This window comes from Lycorma delicatula, chromosome 2 (genome assembly GCF_047948215.1).
Source record: "Lycorma delicatula isolate Av1 chromosome 2, ASM4794821v1, whole genome shotgun sequence".
NCBI lineage: Eukaryota > Metazoa > Arthropoda > Insecta > Hemiptera > Fulgoridae > Lycorma > Lycorma delicatula.
The window spans coordinates 168,420,301-168,437,380 of NC_134456.1; the positions used below are offsets into that span (position 1 = coordinate 168,420,301).

At 31.4% G+C, this 17,080-nt stretch overlaps 1 protein-coding gene and 1 long non-coding RNA gene across 8 annotated transcripts in view; one reads left to right on the forward strand and one right to left on the reverse strand.

The window, feature by feature from the left end:
• LOC142319421 (mitochondrial enolase superfamily member 1-like) overlaps positions 1 to 17,080 on the reverse strand; it is a 247,930-nt gene that overhangs the window by 22,873 nt on the left and 207,977 nt on the right. For 2 of the 6 annotated variants that reach the window (XM_075356685.1, XM_075356691.1), the window contains exon 1: positions 13,930 to 14,027. The exons of 2 other annotated variants lie outside the window; for them this stretch is intronic. The gene's annotated coding sequence lies outside the window, so the exon portion shown is untranslated. Of the gene's footprint in view, positions 1 to 4,473; positions 4,628 to 4,842; positions 4,953 to 13,929; positions 14,028 to 17,080 lie in introns of those variants that run through there. 2 more of the 6 variants (XM_075356688.1, XM_075356686.1) reach the window with 2 other exon arrangements.
• LOC142319422 (uncharacterized) overlaps positions 14,058 to 17,080 on the forward strand; it is a 129,891-nt gene continuing 126,868 nt past the window's right edge. For both annotated transcript variants that reach the window (XR_012755195.1, XR_012755196.1), the window contains exon 1: positions 14,058 to 14,186. This is a non-coding gene — a long non-coding RNA (uncharacterized LOC142319422). The remainder of the gene's footprint in view (positions 14,187 to 17,080) is intronic.

The window sequence follows — 17,080 nt, forward strand, 5'->3', positions numbered from 1 at the left end:
CTTCATTAATTTCTGATAATGAATATTTTTGTTATGGGCCTGTGTGTTGTGAAAAAAGCCAGGATAATAAAAACAGTAAATGTAACAAATAAGTTCTACCGCTACCCGAGTAAGTTTGTGAATAACAGTCTATCTTTAGAATTTTTTTCGTGTTACTTTCATTCTCTATATTTTTTTCTGATAACAGGCTTGGAAAATTTTGCTGGATACTTAAAAATGTTTTCTCTTTTCTAATATATGTTTACTAACAGATTTTTCCACGGCTATAAACTCTTTTTTTCTTATCCGAGGGTTATTTTTTTCAAGGTCCGATCGTCGTGAAATAAAAACCCGCGCAAAAATCGGATGAACCTTTGCGCATATGTGTTGCGCAGCGTCTCTAGTATGGCCTTCAATCACGCCGCGTCACTTCGTTTAGTTCTGGACACGCAGCTAGCACGTAAACATGTCTAAAACAATAGCAACTCCCGCCAAGTGTGAAGTGCGTGCGTTAATTCGATTTCTTCAGGCTGACGGGTGTAATTCAGCTGAAATTCGTCGACGAATAAGTAATGTGAACGGTGAAACTTCAATGAGTGACAGCAAAGTGCGACAATGGTGCAGGAACTTTAAAGCAGGACGTGCAGATGTTCATGATGCAGGCGGTCAGGGAAGGAAGCGAGTGTCAACCGATGATCTCGTTGAGCGAGTGGATGAGGCGATTCGAGAAAATCGTCGGTTCACAATTTCTGTATTGAGTGATTCGTTTCCTGAAATTTCAAGGTCGGCTCTCTACACCATTGTGAGTGAGAGACTTCAGTATCGCAAACTGCGTGCGGGATGGGTTCCCAAGATGCTGTCCAACCATCACAAAACAATGAGAATGGCCGCCTTCCTAACGTTTCTCCAGCGCTACCACAATGAAGAAGATTTTTTGAACAAAATTGTCACAGGGGATGATACATGGGTCCATTTCGAAACTAAAGAACAATCCAAACAGTGGATGCATTCTCATTCTCCCAGTAAACCAAAGAAGTTCAAGCGAACCTTCTCCAACAGAAAGTGTATGGCTACTGTGTTCTGGGACCGGAATGGAGTTCTCTTGGTGGAATTCATGGAACGTGGCACGACCATCACTGCAGCCTCATAGTGCGTGACTCTTCAATGTCTACGAAGGGCAATTCAGAATAAGAGGAGAGGAATGTTGTCATCAGGCATTGTCTTTCTCCATGACAATGCTCGGCCACACATTGCAGCTGTAACAAAGAAGCTCCTGCAGCGTTTTCGTTGGGAAGTGTTTGATCACCTACCATACAGCCCGGACTTGGCTCCATCCGATTTTCATCTCTTTGCTCACATGAAACGCTGGCTAGGAGGACAACATTTTGGCACAGACATCGAGCTGCAGACCAGCGTAGAAACATGGCTGAAAACACAGGCGGCTTCGTTCTATGACCAGGGTATTGGAAAGTTGGTACCACGCTACGACAAATGTCTAAATCGGAGTGGCGACTATGTAGAGAAATAGCGTAACTATGTAAGTACTTTTCTCTTTTTCGACAGCTAACTTCCACCCCAAATGGCATTCTACATTACACTACGAAGAGAGCACAGAATGGACGAAGAGTACGTCCATGCTAAACATGTGTGAAATACTTTTGACTGTAAGAAGTTAATCAGTTGCTGCTACTTATATCTTCTTAACGATGTATTATTACTCACGGACGTCTTTGAAAACTTTCCAAGCACGTCCATGCAATACCACAGTGTGAATCAGTCACTTTTACTCCGTGTCCGTTTTGTCGGTACAAAATCGCTGAAAGCGGTCTGAAAAGTGGTCAGAAGGTCTACTTCTAAGATGGAAGGTGTCTGGCTTTGTTTTCAAAGCAGACACGTCCCATCGTAGGCGGATAACGTTGTTATTAATTGCATGAACAACTGCAAGAAGGCAATTTTTTCGGTTGACAAACAAATGAGAAAGGAAACATATGACTCTTTTTTAAGAAAATATCTTCTAGTTATAAATTAGATAAATTCACGTAAGTATTTGTAGGATTTTTAAACAAGAAATAACATTTACACTTACCTTGTTACTGTTTATTAAGACAAAGATGTTTAAATACTTTTAAGTTCAATTTATTATTAAATCCTTTTAAATGAAATGTTTTTAAAATCGTTGTAAACAGAATACTGAGATTCAATTGCACAAAGTAATAAATACTTTTTCACTTTAAAAAATATACGTAATAATTAGATGCGTTAGCACACAGCTTTCTCTTCGAGACCACAAATGATGTAATGATTGAGGGGCTTTGGTTAATGTAAAGGAAAAGAACTGACTTGGAGGGGTAGCTGGTTTTGACCGGTTTCAAGCAGGCGCGTAAATGGAACGGTCTGGCCAGTGCTTTTGAGCTGGTTAAAAGAGTCGCGGTAGGATTGGATGTTGTCATTGTGCGCATAAAACTGACGGTTATGAAGCAAGGTTAGGCCATATTCTTAAGCTGTTCTTCAGTCGCGCGCCAAACCTCGTACCGATAACATCCTCGCGGTTTCTTTGACGCAAACAAGCACACGCTTGAAAAAGCACCGCCTCCTGGTGCAAGAGGTACGACAAGAACCACGTCCGCGCATGCGACTCCTATTAGTGCAGTGGCCAGGACGATCAGGATTCTCCTCGAGGTACGTCTATACTTTATTTACACACACACACACATCAAATATTTGTTTTTTTTTTATTCAAAGTTAATATATAGTACTTTATTGACTACATACGTGTGGCTTCTCTGGCGGCAGAGGACAGTGTTAACTAAACTGATGTAATTTTACAACTTACGAGACATTGAACAAATTTTGCGTAGTTGATCCGGGAGCTGCTGTGGCCGCGCGAGCTAATGTACAGTATTCCTCCTTACCGGGCGACCCAGTTCGAAACCTACAGTTACTCTTTTACAGTTTAAATATTATTAATTTGTTTAATTCTCCCGCTCATCTATGACGTCACAACCTACCGGATGACTGCAATAGCTGTAAGTCAATTTACCAAATTGACTTATTAAATTAAATATTTAAATAATTAAAAATTATTAAATTTAAATATTACTTACATTAATTAAACAATTAATATTTAATGTGTATAAAATTGGGTTGGCAAAATCCTGAAGGAAAAGGGAATAGCCAACAGGGAAATAGGGGATTTTCAACATGGCGGCGGTGTCATGTGACCAAAATCCTGCAATTCTATTGGTTTGTGGCGCCGAATTCTTATTTCCGTATGTACGAGTAGTTAAGAATATATTTTGTAAACATCTTCAATTTTTATAGCCCTGTCGGTTTGAAACAAACATTTCTGATATTTACGGAACAGATTGTCCTCTTTTGATAAATTTAGAGCCAAAATAAAGTATTACTTAACATTTACTCGGAGGAACCAAGTACACATCTCTTATAGTACGTAATAAAGTCCTTAATTTTGCATGCGGTTTAATTTAAACAGTGAATGATTATACTACTAATGAAAAGTAAAGAAATACCACTTGCTTTTAGAATAAATCGCCCTGATCACCACTTATGAAGTTATAAAGATAAATCTATGAGTAAAAACTTCCTCCATACTGAATTAATATAATGATCAAAAACACTAAGAAGCAGAAGTGGTTACTAAGATCTAAAAGAATGTCAGTATTAACAGACAGGCGGAAATTCTGGTTTATTTATATGTTAGTCTACAATGCATACGAAAATCTACTGAAAACAAACACTACACTGAAAATATTCGTTTACGAAATTTAAATATAATAATAGTAATTTAGGTAAGAGAGCCGTGTTAAAACCACGTGTTTTTCACGTCCCTCATTTTTAGCTTTTTATAGCTTAATTATTTAATTAATAATTATTTGGTAATTTATTAGTGTGAAGAATAATGCTAATTATTAGTGTGTGAGAGAACAAGTTTTTGTAAATTTCACTGAGTTTAGATTTAAAAAAGGGCTTAAGGAGTAATAAGATGTAGAATTTAATAGTGTTAATAAAAATATGGTTACTATGGTTACAATCGCTGCGATCGGATATGTTAAATTTCGCTCCTCAGTTTTTATGTTTTGTGGGTTTTTTGAAATTTTGTTAACTTTTTGTTAGTTAGTGTCAATTGCTAAGTTTTGTGTTTGTTTCTGCGAAAAAACTTATTTGAATTTGTGAGAGTTTGTAGGAGTCATAGGACGGAATTAAAATTCGGGAATCCTAATGTTTACTAACAGATCACAGCTTATTTTTTTTAAATGTCGAACAACATTTCATTACCAGAGATTATTTGTTTCAAAATAAAAGTTTTTCGTAATTTTTAAATTTCAAATTAGCTAACTAATGAATCTCGAAAATACTCAAACTAATTAAAATTGTTATTGAAATTTATACATATTCTAATAATATTTATGACGATCTTGGCAGAATTTTCTCCTAAATCGTCATAATTTTTTATATTTGAGTACATTTATTTACCTTTCCTCTGGAAAAATAGGAAGGTTGGGAATGCAATGGCAAACCACCCGTAAAACCTGCCAGGAAAATTCCAATGGCAAAACATCAAAATGTTCTCCACATCGTGAAAAACATTCTACTATGGAATCGCCAACGGTCGAACACGAATGATTGGCTAAACAACAACAAATAAGAATAATAAAATCATTTTGAAAACGGTGCATATTAAAAAAATAACTTAAACGCTGTCATAAAACTAGAATTATAAGTTATATTAAAAATATGCTAAGAAATATAAGATTCGCATAATTAGTAACATAAAAATTTTAAGTTTATATGAAAAAATAACTAAAACTCTTAAATGCGCAATTTTTAAAATGTTTTACTTACTTTATGAAGTTACAGGTGAACTTAACTACAAATGAAAATAGTTATTACATATCATTGAAAAAGCAAGCAAACATTAGAAACTAAAATACCACTGTTTTGAACTGTGAAACTTACTATCTATGACGTTGTGATAATAATATACTTATATTGTCACTGATACTAGAATAACACGCCTTTTTATACAATTTTAAACTTAGTTATTTCATTATCATTTAGACTGAAACTCCTTCCCATTATTTTTTATTCTGTTATATAAAAAACTGTTATATAAATTTTGTTATTTATTCTATTATATATTGCATATAAACGTGTTCAGCGTTCAATTTCTATTTGAAACGATCAGCTTTAAATATGATTCGACTTGAATTTAACAACCTAAGTTATTCATCAGCACAGTCTATTAACCTTCACAGGCCATTCACCTTCCATAATTCCTACATTAAAGTTTATAAAACATTAAATATTTAATTATTTGATACCTTTTCATGTTATGCCACCCAAAAATTCTTGCCCAAATCAACTCAAAATCACTCAAAAATAATTATGTTGAAAAAAATTTTTTAGGAGAGAAAAAAGGTAAAAAAAATAATTTTTCAATTTTTGAAAAAACTTTTTTTGAGTTTATTTTCGATTTTTTCTATTTTTTTTTTTTTTTTTTAAATTATGCAAATGCTAAATTATAATTTTATGACCGTATATTGTAACAATCGTTACAAAACGTATATTTGGGGGGGGGGGTGTGGAGCCCCCCAAAACCCCTTGATTAATCATTATATTTCCTTGATTTTGGACATAAAAATAAATAGAAAATGAAAAAAAATGAAAATTTTTTTTTTAATTGGAAAAATAATTTTTCTCGCCAAGTCAAGTTGTGAACATGTTTGGAACTCCATTCAATAGAGCCATTTATATTAACTAAACTTAACGCTACGCTCACTTCGCTCGCTATCCTTGACTAATTAACATAGTAATGTTTTGAGTATTTAAATAATAAATTCAGTAATTGCAATTATTTATTATTTAAATAATCAAAATACTACTGTAAATTAGTTGATGTTGGCGAGCGAAGCGAGTTTTGTTAATTTATATCTATAATTATAAGCAATAATACTTATTGTACTATTTGTCAAAATGTCTTTAGAAATAAATTAACAAAAGTTAACTTACGCTCGCTAACCTTGACTAATTAACACAGTAAATGTTTTAAGTATTTAAATAATATATATTCAGTAATTATTTCAGAGGATGAATGAAGATAATATGTATGAGTGTAAGTGCAGTGTAGTCTTGTACAGTTTCAGGTCGACCATTTCTGAGATCTGATTACAGTTTACTCATTTTCTTGCAATAAATTAGATAATTTTTTTCCGATTCTTTCAATTTTATTTTCCTCTTTAGTGTGATATTTTCCTCTTTACTGTGATAGTTTTGTTGGATTTCTGTTTCAACTCCGTTTTTATACTACTCAAAATAAAAAAAACAAATTTAATTCATAAATCTTCAATTACCTACAGAACGTTATTCTACGGGCTGGAATAAACCAATGCTGTTTTATTTCTCCAGGAACACGGCATTTTACATAATCCGCGTAGATGTAAATGTCATAATTTCCCGAATGGATGGGGCGGTACCGGTGGACATGCTCCAAGGAGGGGTGTACAGAATTTAAATGGTTACGCCAAAATATATTTAAAATAGAAAATAAAAAAACTTAATATGCCTTTATTAAGTCTTTATTAGTAAGCCTTTATTATAAAGTTTTGTTATCGTAAAACCTTAGGAAGACCTGTGAGCCCTGAAAAGGGCAATACAGGAGAAAGTGCAGGCCTCTTCGCTCTTCCGTCAGGCGAATGCTGGGCTTCTTATCTTATATAATGCAAGGATAACGAGAGGGGATACATATTCTCCTATTCATCGCAGAATCTGGATAACAGAGCTTAACTGCTAGGTCTTTCATATTATCGGGCGGTTATCTGTTTATTTAGTGTTTGTTATATATTTGTTTTGATTATGAATAGAATTGTGAATTGCGTTTCGATTCTAACAAATCAGTTTAAAATATCATTACTTCAGTCCGTCCACTGAAGGCCTATCGGTGCTATTGTCTTTCGACTTACTAGGAATGCGTCTGATAGTCCGTAGTTATTGGAGGACATTTCCTTCGCCGGAGGAAGTCTGATGTGCTAACGAAAGGCCAAAATTGTAAGTCGGAGTAAGAAGGATGGTTGCTGAATTTAGGTTTTGTAGACATCTTCTTAGTCTTGCATCGGTCGGGTCAGGGCCGAGCCGAGTTCGTTATCGTGATTATAGTTCCTTCTTTTTTCTTCTTTGGCCTGCCTTTCCGTATTTCGGTTGAAATAATTATAGACCGAAAAACCTTAGGAAGACCTGTGAGTCCTGAAAAGGGCAACGCAGGGGAAAGCGCAGGCCTCTTCGCTCTTCCGTCGGGCGACTGCTGGGCTTCTTCCACCTCGTCGCTATCTTCCTACAGTCTTTCTTTTTCCTGTTTAGCCTCCGGTAACTATCGTTTAGATAATTCTTCAGAGGATGAATGAGGATGATATGTATGAGTGTAAATGAAGTGTAGTCTTGTACATTCTCAGTTCGACCATTCCTGAGATGTATGGTTAATTGAAACCCAACCACCAAAGAACACCGGTATCCACGATCTAGTTTCAAATTCTTCCTACAGTCTGCATCATCTTCTGAAAAAGGGATAACGAATTTTGGGGTGTTTTACAATTCATATGAGTAGGACATTCACGTATAAAAGGGAGCAGCGATCGCCTTGTGTGCGCCGTATACGACTAGGCAATAAATGACAACCAATTGATTTTCTTCTCAGCACTCGTGTAGCTAGGAGAAGTTTGGGGGGACCGCGAAACCGAAAAAGGTGTCCTTGTCGATGTGTCGCTGTATTCAGTCTGTAGCATCTGTAACCAAAGAAAAGGAACGCAGCCCTAACGCTTAGGGGAGATAAAAGAACGAACTCTCCGGACTGTGATGAAATGTAAACCAGTTGAAAACTGACATTGATATTTCTTTACACTTAACGGAAGAGTACATTTTCAATATTTGATATTATATTTATTCAAAAATATATTTTCAATGTCGTATGTTCAAGTGAATTGAGATCTTGATTTTTTATGTCATATGTAAAATGTATAAGTTGCAGTTAATGATGTTCTATGTGTGTTGTTTCTAAGAGATAATTTAATTTTCTATTAAATGTCTGCCCAGTATCCGGTGTAGTCACCGCAGTGTTTAATGTATTTCTGAGTTGCTATGTTTATCGATTGCTAGGCCAAAAAAACACCTCGTCTAATTAACATCAAATAATTTTTAAAAAATCTAAGTTTTTTAAGGTTATAAACGTTTGTAATGGTAGATATAAAAAAAAAAGTTAAAAACAGTTTCCGTCCAGACAACCTAAAGATACGCCTAAATTAGTTGAGACGGTAACATAGAAGTACCGTATTTTTTTAGTATTTACTATATGATCTGCATGTTTGGTTGTAATTTTGGAAGTAACAGTAACTTTCAATTCAGAATATTATTAGAAATGTTTTACGAGTGTTTGTTGATGTGTATAAGCAATTTTTACTTTATTCACTAGGTTTGTTTTAGATAGATTTCATAAGAAAGCTGCCTATTGTAATGGGGACCATGATTCGACTTCCGGAAAATTTCGACATATCTTTTCTTTTCACATCAGACCACAAAACTATAGTCAGCTCAAAAGTTTATTATATTCCACTTTCTTGTGGACACGATAACTGCCGTAATTTTGCGCTAATCACTTTCAAATTCTTCCCTAAAAGTAACTTCACCCAAAATCTCGGTAGAGTTCGTTAACGGCCAAAATTGGTCGGTGGGAGTGGAAATGAGGTGGCTTTTTTGAAAAAAAAAAAAAGATATCGCTGTAACTTTTTTATTAAGTAAAATATCGAATTCGTTTAGAGTTCCTACTACTCTTTGGATAAGCGCCTAAAACTTACTTAAGTTTTTTGATATAACCAACCACTGGCCCAGGGGTGGAAAAAATGGGGTTTTGAAGACAAAATAAAATCACACCTCCCTTAATAGGCACAGTATCGAATCAGTTTAAAGTGGTCATTAGCCCTCTAAACATTACCTAAAACTTTTGTCTGAAACAATTTTTGATATGACCAACCCTTCTGGCAAGGGATGGCCAAAATATTGCTGGAATTGTAAGGTGGAGCTTGTCATATGCTAAACAAGTGAAAGTTTTTTCATGTGCAACCATTGTCGTATTGAGTAAATTTGAGGTTTTTCTTAACTTTAAGGTGTAAATCTTTTTTATCCCCTTACTTAGCACCGGTGAAATCTACCTCCTTTCACTGTGCTAAAAGGAATTTTTTTATTTTGGCCTTTACCTTCTAAGCATTAGTGTTTAGCTAATAAAACGTGCCAGATTTTATTATTGAGCACAATTTTTTAGTGTAGTTGTTGGCTAACAAGGATGTCTGAATTATGCGACTTAAAATTATTAGAAATCTGCATGTTTGTACCGTATGGATTGATAAAATGTGTTTTGAGTAACTGTCATTTCTTACTTTGTATTTGATGAACTCCTTATTACCTCGCTATTAAATTTTGGGATAAAATTTGGGTTATAGGGTTTTTTTATAATTACTATATAGCATATGAACTCAGGAAGGAATGAAGAGGAATTAATCTTGACTGTCCATTTAGTCAACTGGATGAAAACTTGAAACTTATCTCTGAAAAATTTAGATTACAATACCATTTTCATCAACAAAAAATTATACCAATACTGTAAATTTTTTTTGATCTAGTTCTGTTTAACTTCTGTAGTAAAATTAAAAGTAAATTAATAAAAGAATGATTTGAATTACCATCTAAAATAATTATAACTAACAAAAATCTAGTGGTTACTTTGTTTAATTTTATTATCCTAAATGACAAAGATTAAGTTTTACAGTCAAGAGGCTACTGAGAATGTTGCAACATCTATAGTTTTATATAGACATAGTTTTTTCCTGGGTAATCTCAAGATCCACTGAAACAATATGAAAAATTCCTACATCATTTTAAAGCTTACTTTTGGGTGTGATGTATTAATCATATAACTCCCATGTGCTCTATTAATAATATACTATTTTTTTTCAGGATACATTTATGTTATCCCATGGAAGATCTTAAGCCATAGATCAAGGTTCTGTCCCCCTTGGGGGTTATGATATTAAATACATTCATTATAGAAGAAAAAATTAATCCTATTACTTTATTATATTTCTGTCACCATGGCAACAGAAATATAATGAAGTAAAATGACTTATTTTTTTTCTTTAATGAATATCTGAAAAATATTTAATACTCTCACAACCATGAGGATAACAAGCATGTCTGAGAGCATAGACCTAGGGAGTTGGGCAACCATAGCAAGCCCTGACACACACATATATATATATATATATATATATATATATATATATATATATATAAAATATAAATTTTATATAAATTGATTTTATACAAAATAAAATCATTTATGAGAAAACCATTTATCACATAAATACCAAACGACTAGAAGGGTTGAGATTAAAAGGATTTTAAATATTAATTAATATCTTGCAACAGAACGGCCCATACTTATTTCTGAAAAGTTAAAATTAGAATTGATAAATTGCTAGATAATTAGATAATGTTTTTTTTTTGTTTTACATATTTCTTATGGACTCTTTATTACCTGCTACCATACATTTTTAAGTAGTATTATTAAATTTTAAGGATTTTTTTTATTTATGATTTAAATGCTGTTTTAAGTTTTATAGTCCCCCAGTTACTGAATAGTATTAACATAGATTTATATGATTTCTTTTTAGATCTGATATTAATGTACTTACTGAAGTATTTAAAAAGTACAAAAATAAGTATCAAATTTTTTTTTTAAACTAATAATTTTAATTTGAAAAAATAGTTGTGTATTTTGATTATTAAACAATTAATTAATTGCTGTAGGTACAGAGAACCTAGTAAAATTAAAAAACTTTAAAACATAAAATAAAATTGCAATAAAAATAATAATAAGCATAAAAATACAATAAAATCCGGAGACTACGTGTGTCACTGTTAGACAATTGAAACTGAAAAGCAGAAAGTTAAGTTAAAACCATCTCAAGAAAGGTAAAGATAGTATGAATTTTCCATTACCATAAAATATTTACTTTGTTAAACAATAAATTGTGAACGTATGATAAAATCTTTCAACAAAAATAATTTGAATATCAGTGATTTTCAATTTCTCTTGCCCCGTCCAGGACCAGCCTAATAGAAGTACATTTTACATAATATTTGTTAAATAAGTGATTTGAAATTAATTCCTAATCCACATGAAAACACGTAATTAAGTATTAATCCTTTTTCTATAATAATTTATCTATTATTTACAGACATTAGAAGAAATAAAATTGATATAATTCAGCGAATTCTGTGTACATTCATCATTATAAAGTAGGAATATTTGTATGTGTGGTTCCTGCTGTATATTAGATTATGGTCTCAAAGCTCCATCTTGAAAATACTTTGTGTAATGAGACCATAAGATACTATCCTTCCCCTGAAGTTTTCATTTTTATCTATCTTATTCTCGAACAGATATTAGACAAAACTACAATAAGTGAACCGACTTATAGAGTTTTGCACGAAGTATAATTTAGTAATTGCCATCACCCAGTTTAAAAATCATAATAGAAGAATATACACATGGAAAAAGCCAGATGATACTACAAGGTATCAGATAGATTATATCATGGTTAAGCAAAGATTTAGAAATCAACTTGTCAACTGCGAAGCTTATCCACGAGCAGACATTGATAGCAACCATAATTTAGTGATAATGAAATGTAGATTGGGATTTAAAACCTGAAGAAAAGGTATCAGATAAATCAGTGGAATTTAGAAAAGCTTGAGGAAGAGGAGGTAAAGAAGATTTTTGAAGAGGACGTCACAAGAGGTCTGAGTAAAAAAGATAAGGTAGAAAATATAGAACAAGAATAGGAAAATGTTAAAAAGGAAATTCTTAAATCACCAGGACTGAACTTAGGCGGAACAAGAGAACTGGTAGTAAACCTTGGATATCAGAGGATTGCAGCTGATGGATGAACATAGAAAATATAAGAATGCTAGTGATGAAGAAAGTAAAAGGAACTATCGACAATTAAGAAATATTATAAACAGTAAAGTGCAAACTAGCAAAAGAAGAGTGGATTGAAGAAAAGTGTTCAGAAGTGGAAAGAGAAATGAACATTGGTAAAATAGATGGAGCATACAGGAAAGTTAAGGAAAATTTTGTGGTACATAAATTAAAATCTAATAATGTGTTAAACAAAGATGGTACAATGATTTATTCTCCCCTTCAAGGGGGAGAAACAATAATGAGATCTGAATTTAAGAGAACATTAAAAGATTTGAATGGCAGAAACGCTCCCAGAATAGACCTGCAGAATTACTACACAGTGCAGGTGAGGAAGCGATAGATAGATTATACAAACTGGTATGTAATATTTACGAAAAAGGGGAAGTTCTGTCAGATTTCAAAAAGAGTGTTATTGTCATGATAGCAAAGAAAGCAGGTGCAAAAATTGTTCTGTATTCTGCTGAATACAGAACAATTAGCTTAACTACTCATGCATCAAAAACTGTAACTAGAATTCTGTACAGAAGAATTGAGAGGAGAGTGGAAGAAGTATTAGGAGAAGACCAATTTGGTTTCAGGAAAAGTATAGGGACAAGAAAAGTAAGTTTAGTGCTAAGATGAATAGTAGAAGGAAGATTAAAGAAAAACAAACCAACATACTTGGCCTAAAAATTACTGTATTAGAATGTATTACCTAGTATTACTGATTAGAATCACTGTGTAGATGATTCAGAAAAATAAAAATAATTATTATTACTGCTGCAAAATTCATTAGCATAAAAGTTATAAATATTTCTTACGATTAGGTTTAAGTATGGTTTTCTATAAAGTTTATTCATTATGTTTCTATCTGCAACAACTATAATTTAAATACATATATAAAATTTAAATATTATCTAAAAATGTATATTGTATTTAGATAAATCAAATAATTTAAGTTTTCCAAACATATTGTCAGCTGCATAAATGTTAAAGATCATTTTTGGTTTTTTGTCATTCTTAGGCTAAATATTTTTTTTATTGTTATCAATTGATTATAAGACAAGTTTAAAAAATCTTGGTTAATTTTACTTTCCCTTTTATAGTTATCAGTATAGCCATACAGTAGTATATAAGGTAAGGAAAATGGAAGTATACTATTTGAGTCAATATTTGCACAACATTATGTTCTATGAGCCCCCTCATCAAACTAAAAAACAGTTTTAGCAATGAAAAATTATACAAAGTTGTATGTTGGCTGGTTTTTTGCTTGCTACCTCCCAAGTGGATGGACCAGTTTGATAAAATTTACCACAGTGATTTCTGTGAAAGTGGCATTAATACCATTTATTATAAATATCAATTTACTATTGTCTAGGGGCACAGACACATACAGAATTTATAGACATTGTATTTCGAAATTTTACTCAAAAAATTGGTAATTTTTTTTGCATAATATAAGGCTCCTAAGGAAGTTCATTTACTTTTATGGTTTGATCTTATTTAAACCCTTATAAAGGGGCGTAGGTTATAAACCTTCTTTCTTTTTTGTTATTTCTGAACAAAGTTACATTCTTCTACTATCTGATTCCATTACATTAGAATGTCACTTCAGTTTTGAATTCGGTAATTTTTAGTCACTGGGTGGGGATAATAAACCTATTTTTTCATCAGTTTTGCGTTTTATATTTTCATATTAGATTAACCAATTTTATTTAGTAAAACCTCCACAAAGTGGAGGTTAGGATACGTACGGTTTCCTAAATCCCGAGTTACTGGATTTCTTTAAGACAGTAATCTCTATCACACGGAAACCGAAAGGAAATAATTTTACGTGTTTAATTTATCCCATAAGATGGGAAGGAAATAAAAACAAAATAGCCTATAATAAAATAAAGTAAATAAAAAATAGATTGTACACAAACCACAATTTGTAAAATAATAAATCCAGTAGATACTAATTGTTTAGCATAAAATGCAGTCACACTTATAGTACAACTTCCGGCTTATGAGCAATCATTAATAAAGCCGGTAGCAGGCGACAGCTTATGTAAACAATTTATGTATCGTGTTTTGTCAACAAGTAATAGTTTCTTTTAATTTCTATGAATATCAGTTGAGAATAATTTTATTCAGTGACGTGAAGACCGTGATTGGAAGCTGTAATAGTTCTTGTTTTGTCGTGAGTATTTATTGTTTCCTAGTTTCACGTTTTGATTGTTTTTACATCTTTTTATTGTTTAAGTGCAATACTTGATTATTTTAAAGTCTGTATTAGTTCATGTTGTGTTTAAGGCTAAGTTTATTTCTTAGCCCCTGAGATTCCGTTTTGGGTAGGTTTTACGGTAGATGATTTGTGAATATGGGCTATTGAAGGTCTAAAAAGTCATGATTTCTCATTTAAAAAGGTTTTACTGATAGATTTATTAGCTTTCTTATGAAAGGAAAAGGAGTTGCTTAAAAAAGTTATAAATGATTTATTTTTTGTGAAAATGTTGTAATGGTGAAAAAAGATTATATATTTACTTTCTTCTTTTCCAGGTTCAAATTTAAATTGAATAAGGAAAATGTTTTTATTCATTAACTGAATAATTTGTACTTACAACAAATATATTTAATTTCAAAGCTTCATACCCATCCACAGATTATGCAGAATCATACATACATCACTCCTTATTATACTTTGCATAGGCCTTTGCTTCTAACAAATTAAAGATAAAGGATTATGTAGATAATTTTTATTAACCACTTATTAACCAGCTTATTAACCACTCTACCTACCAGCTTGATATGGTGTGAATGTTGTAGAATACTACAGCTTTAGACTATCTTAATAATTAATTATTTAGCCTGTAGGAGTTAAATGAGTAATTAGCTTAAGATCTTTTATTGTTTAATTTATAGGTGATGGATTGGTTTGTCTGAGCTGAAAGTTGCAGGGTATTCAGACAATACTGTTATAATTTATACTTCTGATAATGTAATTCCATTCTCTCATAAAACTATATAATTCAAGTTGATTTATTAATGATAATGCTAGTAAACATGTTAAGTTACACCTAATTGGTAGATATGCCTGATATCACATTGGAGGTTTTTTCTTTTTAGTGAAATTATAAGAAATGGTAAATAATTTGGACATATATACTATGATAGAAATTCATTTTGAAAATAAATTAGAATAAATCAGTGGTAATGAAATATGACAGAAAAGGGTATAACATTAAAGGTTAAATTAGTTACTGTTACAACACACTATATATCAGGACTCTCAGAAAATGCAGCACACTATTTCGCCTAATTTGAGCCTTCTTATGTAATTTTTTAACATGTCTTAGTATGTCTCTCCTTCTTGTCATATTGTATAATTTTTTAGTAGATTTCTGCCACTAATCTTGAAATAAAGGTAATTTTTTATCTTTAACACATTATTGGATTATTTTTTATCTTTATTAATATTTTAAGATCAATTCAATAAAAAAAATTAGTATTTCAAAGTAAATTTTTTTTTTCTAAAGTGAAACTTTCCTAAAACTTTTTTTATTTTATTTTTTTACAATTTTTTAATGAAATCGTAGTAAACTTAATTTTATTTTATGTACAATTTTTTAAAAAAATTCTCTTAATTGAAATTTGTTGGGAAATAAATTTGAATTTGGTGTATAGGTGTGTAAATAATTTTTAATGAGAATCTATTACCAAATTATTGCAAGGGAAATTATTTTCATTAAGATTCATATGATAACCTTCATAAGAAAATAACAGCAGTTACTGTCATAAAGTTTTCGCTGAAGTGTTTCTGCTAGATGATAGTTTTTAGGTTAACATTGAAATACAATGACATTAAAATTTTGAAAAATCAATAAAAATTAAGATCATTGTATTGAGATACTTTTCCCCAACATTCTTTATCAGCTATGTCATCAAATGTCATGATTGTCTACTTAGAAGCATGACATAATTTCTGAGCTGTGTCTTAACAATACATGGTAAAGTATTTTGTAATTTAGACTGAAAAATTACAAAATGATGGATGAAAAAACAGAATAGGGCAGAGAATGAGAACTTTCAAGAAGAAAATCTGCTTGACATACATTTATAAATTAAAAAGACATTGAAGGTATTTTTATATGGTAAATTTATAAACGTTACATAGTATATTTATGCAGAATAAATTATGCAATTTTACTTTAGGGAAACCTAAACTACAAGAAAGCTGAAAATGAAAAGAATTGAATCTTTTAAAAATTAGTTTCATAGAACATTAAAAATCAGATCGGTTGATGAAGTTCAAAATAAAGAATTATTTTTAAGTAACTCTATATCAAGATACACTTTTTGTCCCCAAAAAAAGCCATAAACCTCTTTACCAGATGGTTTTGTTCTTAAGTTTTTTCATCCACCACTGTTGCATTGACTTGATGTCAATGTCTTGATGTTTAATTAAGAAGTCCAGGTTTCATCACTGGAGTTATTTAATTTAGTTGATTTCAAGAGACATGTAATTTAGTTTACTTGAAGGGAGAATAGAGATAAAATAAACTGTAAAGCAACACAAGCCTCATAGCTAGCTATTTCAGAATATAGGATATAATAAATATTTTGAGATTACAACTTAAGTTCTCAAATTAGTTATCATGGATAAATATTACATGCCGATGACTGCTAATTTTATGTATATTATTTTGTCATCCTATTTTGGTTTTCAGTTCTTTTCTTTTTAAGGCAAATTTAAGGCAGACCTTATGTTATTTAAATCAGCATAGAAGGCTACATTGTTAATACTAAATACATTCATAATTCAATTATATGTTAATATTTGGTTGTTTTTTTTTTTATCAGAACTAATGAGGGAGGTATTATGGCCCTAATCTATTACATTAGGGTATTATTACATTCTTTGGTGTAATGTAGTAATGAGTAACATTGAGGTAAATTCATTAATTTGGATAATATTATCAAATAAAAATATTGGGGTTCATAAAAAAAATGTTCAGCGAAACGTCATTTAATACTATAACCTGTGTCATAATTATAAATATAATTATATCGATATTTATATATTATGTGTTGTGT